The 6,880-nt window shown below is 38.5% G+C and overlaps 1 pseudogene; it reads right to left on the bottom strand.

Moving 5' to 3' along the window:
• Positions 1 to 6,287: 6,287 nt before the first annotated feature.
• Positions 6,288 to 6,880, bottom strand: LOC144250749 (Golgi SNAP receptor complex member 2 pseudogene; annotated as a pseudogene).

Genomic DNA, 6,880 nt, shown 5'->3' with positions numbered 1-6,880 from the left:
TAGATCTGGCCAGTTTGAGACTTGAAAAATAAGGATTGTCTCTGCTAATATGGATTCTAAATTACCACTTGCAAACAGCAAAGGGTGTTTCTCATTGAAAGGCAGAATCTGGGCTATACTTTAATAAATACAACAAATAGAAGAGACAAAAAAGCTAACAATCAGACTCCAAATAGGAACAACTAGGGGTGTGTCTTCAAGGTCTCTCATGGACATCAACTTCTACAGCAAAAATAACACAATGGCTGTAAATACCCACCTACAAGGGGATCTCATCACTCTAAGACACATTGGCAAGAAAAGGTCACAGACTGAAAAGGCCCACACATAAGAGAGAAAGAGAAATCCATCACAAAAACAAATGTATAAAAATAGGAATACAAGAAATGTGAAGAAATAAGGTGATACAATGCTCCTTAAGTTTATAGTTCACCAGCAACTGACTCTAAAGACACGGAAGTGGATAAAATATCAGAAAAGAAATTCAAAAGAATGATTATAAAAATGATCAATTAATTCCAAGAGGACACTGAAAAACAACTGAATGACTCAAGGACATGGTGAAGATATGAATGAAAAATTCAATAAGAAGGGGCTGGGGTTGTGGCTCAGCGGTGTGGCTCAGCAGTAGAGCACTCGCCCAGCACCTGCGAGGCCCTGGGTTCAATCCTCAGCACCACATAAAATAAATAAAATAAAGGTATAGTGTTCAACTACAGCTATAAAATAACATTAAAATTCAATAAGGAGGGCTGGGGATGTGGCTCAAGCGGTAGCGCGCTCGTCTGGCATGCGTGTGGCCCGGGTTCGATCCTCAGCACTACACGCCAACAAAGATGTGTCTGCCGAGAACTAAAAAAATATTTAAAAAATTCTCTCTCTCTCTCTCCTCTCTCACTCTCTTTAAAAAAAAAAAAAAAATCAATAAGGAGCTACAGATATTGAAAAGACTCAAATAGAAATCTTGGAATTGAAAGACACAAGTCAAAATATTTAGTTGAAAATCTTTTTAATAGAGTAAAAACTGGAAAGATGGATTAAAAAACAAGACCCAACAATGTGTGTTTGCAAGAGACTCACAGGCAAAGACAGATACAGGCTGAAAGTAAAAGGATGGAAATTGGTATGAGAATGGAGCCTGAAAACAAGCAGGAGTTGCTATTCTCACATCTACCAAAACAGATTTCAAGCCAAAATTAATCAGAAGAGACAAAAATGGTCACTTCATATTGGTAAAGGGAACAATCCAACAAGAAAATAAAACAATAGTAAGTATTTGTGCACCTAACATTGGTATAACTAATTACATAAGAGACACTACTCAAAGCCTCAAACAGATCTCAATACAATAATATTGGGTGATTTTAACACAACTCTCATCAATAGGCAGGTCATCTAGACATAAACTCAATAATTAAGACTTGTTGGACCTGAAAAATGGACTTAACAGAATATTCTATAGAATATTTCATCCAACAAAAATTGAATACACTTTCTTTCCAGTGGTTCATGGAACCTTCTGCCAAATAGATTATGTTAGTCCACAAAGCAAATCTTGGCAAATATAAGACAGATAAATAAATAAATCCTTGCCTCTTATCAGATAATAATGGGATGAAATTATAAATCAACACTGAAAAACCCTACAAAAGCTATATAAACCTATGAAGATTGAACAATACACTTTCAATTGATGAATGGGTTAACAAATCATGGGAGAAATTGAAAAAAATCTGAGAATCAAACGAGAATAATAATATAACATACCAGAACCTCTTAGACTGAAGACAGTTTTAAGAAAAAAGTTTACAACCATCTATACCTATGTAAGAAAATCGGAAAGATCCCAAATAAAAACTTAATGGTGCATCTAAAGACCCTTGAAAAAGAAAAACAAACCAATTCCCAAACCAGTAGAAGAAAGGAAATAAATAAGATCAGAGCCAAAATCAATAAAATTGAGAATTAAAAAACAATGCAAAGGATCAATGAGAAAAAGAGTTGGTTCTTGGAAAACATAAACAAGACTAATAAACCTTTAGTCAGCCTAAGCAACAGAAAAAGAAGACCCAAATTAATAAAATTAGAGATGAAAAACGAGAAACCACCAGACATTACAAAATCCAGAGGATAATTAGGAAATATTTTGAAAACTTACACTCCAACAAATTGGAAAACCAGAAGAAATGAATACATTTCTAGACACATGCAATCTGCCAAAATTGAGTCGAGAGTACAGAAAAAAACAAAACATACCAATAATTAGCAATGAGATAAAACAAGTAATAAAAATACTTCCAGGGCTGGGGATATATATAGCTCAGTTGGTAGAGTGCTTGCCTTGCATGCATAAGGCCCTGGGTTCAATCCCTGGCACCACAAACACACACACACACACACACACACACACACACACACACAGACACCACACACACACACAAAAAAAAAACTTCCAACAGAAGAAGCCCAGGGCCAGGCACAATGGTGCACACCTGTAATCCCAGTGGCTCAGGAGGCTGAGGCATGAGGATCATGAGTTCAAAGCCCGAAAAGCACTAAGCAACTAAGTGAGACCCTGTCTCTAAATAAAATACAAAACAGGGCTGGGGATGTTACTCAATGGTTGAGTGCCCTTGAGCTTAATCCCCAGTAACCACCACCACCACCCCCAAAAAAGAGAGAGAGAGAGAGGAAAAAAATCCCAGGACCAGAAGAATTCTCAACCATTCTACCAGATCTTTAAAGAAGAACTAGTGTCAATGCTCCTCAAATTATTCCATGAAATAAAAAGAAACTGAACACTTCCAAATTTATTCTATGAAGCCAGTATTATACTCATACCAAAACCAGATAAGAACACAAAGAAAGAAAACTACAAACTAATATCCCTGATGAACTAATGCAAAATAAAAATATTAGCAAATTGTATGCAACACCATATTAAGAAGATGGTACATCATGACCAAGTTGTATTTATCCCAGAATGCAAGAATGGCTTAACAAATGCAAATCAATAAATGTAATTCATCACATAAATAGAATGAAAACAAAAATCACTTAGTTCTCTTAATATATGCAGAGAAAGCATTCAACAAAATTCAATACTCATTCATGATTTTTAAAAAAAAGTGCTGAAGAAACTAGTGATAGAAGGAACCTATCTCAACATCATAACACAATATACAAAAATCCTAGAGACAACACAGTGAGTGAGGAAAAACCTGAAAGCATTTCCTTTAAAATCTGGAACAAGACAAGGTTGTTCACTCTCACCACACCTATTTAATATTGTACTAGAAATTCAAACCACAGCAATTAGACAAGAGAAGGAAATAAAAGGGGTAAAAAATAGGAAAGGAAAACATGAAATTATTACTGTTTGCCAATGATATGATCCTATAACTTAGAAGATCCCAAAAGCTCCACCAGAAGATTACTAGAGATAATAAACAAAGCAGCAAAGTAGCAGGTTACAAAATCCACAAACAAAAATCATTAGCTTTCCTATGTATCAGTAATGAATCTACTGAGAAAGAAATCAGGAAAACAATTCCATTCACAATAGCCTCAAAAATAAAATACCTAGGAATAAATTTAACCCAGGTGGTGAAAGACCTCTACAATGAGAGTTATGGTACATTGAAGAAGACTTTAGAAGATGAAAGACCTCCCCATGTTCATGGACAGGCAAAATTAATATTGTTCACATGGCCATACTACCAAAAGCAATATACAGATTCAATGCAATCCCCATCAAAATATCAATGACATTCTTCATAGAACTAGAAAAAAAAATCCTCAAACTCATTTGGAAGAATAAAAGACCCAGAATAGTCAAAGCAATTCTAAGCCAAAAAAAACAATGCTGGAGACATCACAATTACCTGATTTCAAATTATACTACAAAGCGATGGTAACAAAAACTGCATGACATTGGTATGAAAACAGACACATAGACCAAGGGCACAAAACAGAAGATAGAGAGAAAAATCCACACACCTAACATCATCTCATTCTTGACAAAGCTGTCAAAAACATACTTTGGAGAGAAGATAGCCTTTCTAACAAGTGGTGCTGGGAAAACTGGTTATTCATGTGTAGAAGAAGGAAACTAGACCCTTATTTCTCACCCTGCACAAAACTCAATTCAAAATGGATCCACCACATGACTCTGCTAGACCACTCCTTGGTATTTATCCTAAGGAATTAAAGTCATCATAAAACTATAGTGATACATGCATATCCATGTTTATAGCAGCACAATTCACAACGGCCAAACTATGGAACTAGTCTAGGCATCCATCAATGGATGAATGGATAAAGAAAATGTGATATGTATACATAATTAAGTTTTATTCAGTCATAAATAAAAATGAAATTGTGCCATTTGTAGGAAAATGGATGGAACTTGAGACCATTAAGTGAAATAAGCCAAACTCAGAAGGTCAAATGTTGTATGTTTTCTCTCGTGTGGAAGTTAAGGAGGAAAAAGAAAAAGAGACATGGGGAGAGGGGATCCCGTGGAAATTAAAGAGAGATCAGTTGAATAGAGGAAGGGGATTATGGAGAGGGAAAGAGGAAATACTAGGGAATGACACTGGCCAAATATAATTTGGCCAATTTGTCATGTGCATGTACGAATATGTAACAACAAATCCCACCATTGTATACAATTATAATGCACCAATAAAAAATATGAAAAGAGGAAAAAAGAATTTGGTTGTGACATAGATCGTATGGGGTTCTCTGCTTATCGCTGCTATTGAGGAGTACATTACGCATGGCAGAGTACAGTTTAAACTCAGTCACTTCAAGTGCCACATGTGTCACACTGCAATGAATTTGAGGTGTTTTTGTTTTTTTGTTTTGCAGAAGTGGGGATTGAACCAGTAAAGTATGCTTTCCCACTGAGCTATATCCCCAGTGCTTTTTTTTTGAAATATTTTTTTCTTTAGTTGTAGTTGCACACAATACCTTTATTTATATGTGGTGCTGAGGATGGAAGCCAGGGCCTCACAAGTGCTAGGCGAGCCCTCTGCCACTGAGCCACAGCCACAGCTCCACAGTGCTTTTATTTCTGTTTATTTACTCTTTTTAAAGGTAGGCTATTAATAAGATTTTATTTTGAACTTGACAGGTCTTGCTCTTCAGAGAGGTGTTCTTTAGTGCTGGGAAGCAAACTCAGGGTCTTGCACATGCTAGACAAGGGCTCCTCTATGAGCTACACACCCAGCTCCTTCACACATGAATTCTTAGTTCAGCACACACTTTCAAATGCTATCATCTTTAATTAAAAGAAAAACCTTCTAAGTACATAAAAATGACCTTAGAGACAAAAAAAGAATGTTCTAATTCAGAAGGTCTGGGATAGGCCCAAGAATCTAATTGAACCCAGGATGGCTTAATCACTGAACCACATCCCTAGCTCCTTTTATGTATTTTTATTTTTAAACAGGGTCTTGCTAAGTCCTTAGAGCCTCACTAATTTGCTGAAACTGGTCTTGAATTTATAACCCTCCAGACTCAACCTCCTGAATTACGGGGATTACAGGCATGCACCACCATGCCCAGCAAAATCTAATTTTTAAAAAGTTCTCTGCTTCTGAGGCAACCATCTCAGCCTCAGGCCAAGGAAGAGCATTTAAGAACCTCTGTCCCATTATCCACAACAACTGCTTCCTCTAGGTAGCTGCTTCAGGGAAGGATGAGAACGTAAGTAGTTAGTAGTCTACATGTTATTTGTTTCAGAGTAGGGATGGGGGTGATGGCTAGGGGCAGGAGCATGGGAACTGAAACACTAAACCAGTGCAGGAAGAGAAGACCTCTTTCCTTTCTGCTTTTGCTCCAACCTATCCATTAGGAAACACAAAGACGGCTGATGACAAGGTGTGAGCAGTGTGGACAGTCGTGCACGCAAGGCACACTGCAGCGCCTTTCCAGATGTGCACAAGACATGTGGACAAAACAACCAAAACCATCCCTTCCCTCCCCCAGTAAGAGTGAGGGTGAGAGAACCAGGATTTCTTTTATTTCCTAAGCACCATGCATCTTGGTGGCACTAGCTCCCCCTCTAAGATGTCATGGAAAACAGAGCAGGTTTGAGCACAATTACTCCCAAGTGGTTTTCACGGTTAAGGCGAGCATACATTTCAAAAGGCGGCCTCCAGGTGAAGGTGCAGGCAGAAGCTCCTCTTGCTGTCTCTCCTGCTGCAGGCCCTTCTCTCTCTAGTGCGTGCCTGCACACACACACACACTTGCACATTCTTGCACAGTGAAAACGCTGTCCAGTGGCTGGGAGTGACTGGCTCATGTCAGGTAGTGCACCACAAGGAACTGACCACATAGGTGAGCAGCATCCTGCCTATCAAGAAGTACTTTCTGGAAAGCCCTCTTCTCAACATGCCCCATCACCATGTTAGACAAGCGCAGCATGTTGGCAATGACAAGGATCTTTTTCTGAGCCCCTTCAAGGTCAGCTCTGGCTCTCAGGCTCTCCACAATACTGTGCCCACATCTAATGAGGTCCTCCATGCCTGGTGAATGTTGAGGAGGAAGGAGTTAAACTCCAGCTCCTGCCCATTGGTATGTTGGTGTCATTAGTAGTGAAGTTGCAAGATAGAAGCTCCTCTAGCTGTCTCTCCTGCTGCCCCCTAGCTAGCACGGATGCTGGAAGTTTCAAAAAGCAGTCTGCAGGTAGTGGACATCATATTTTTAACTAGCCAGCTCCAAGTCTGGCATTCTGCCTTTTACTGAGGGATTCCTTGCTGGACAAAACCTCCAGACATCCTAGACGGCTGAATATCTGGTCTACGCTTGCTTGGGTTTCATTATCTGCTAAGGTAAATGATTTGGAAGGTTTTTCCTTGGCTTCATGGGTTAA

The sequence above is a fragment of the Urocitellus parryii genome, chromosome 1, assembly GCF_045843805.1.
Source record: "Urocitellus parryii isolate mUroPar1 chromosome 1, mUroPar1.hap1, whole genome shotgun sequence".
NCBI lineage: Eukaryota > Metazoa > Chordata > Mammalia > Rodentia > Sciuridae > Urocitellus > Urocitellus parryii.
This window is presented reverse-complemented; position numbering and strand designations above follow the sequence as displayed.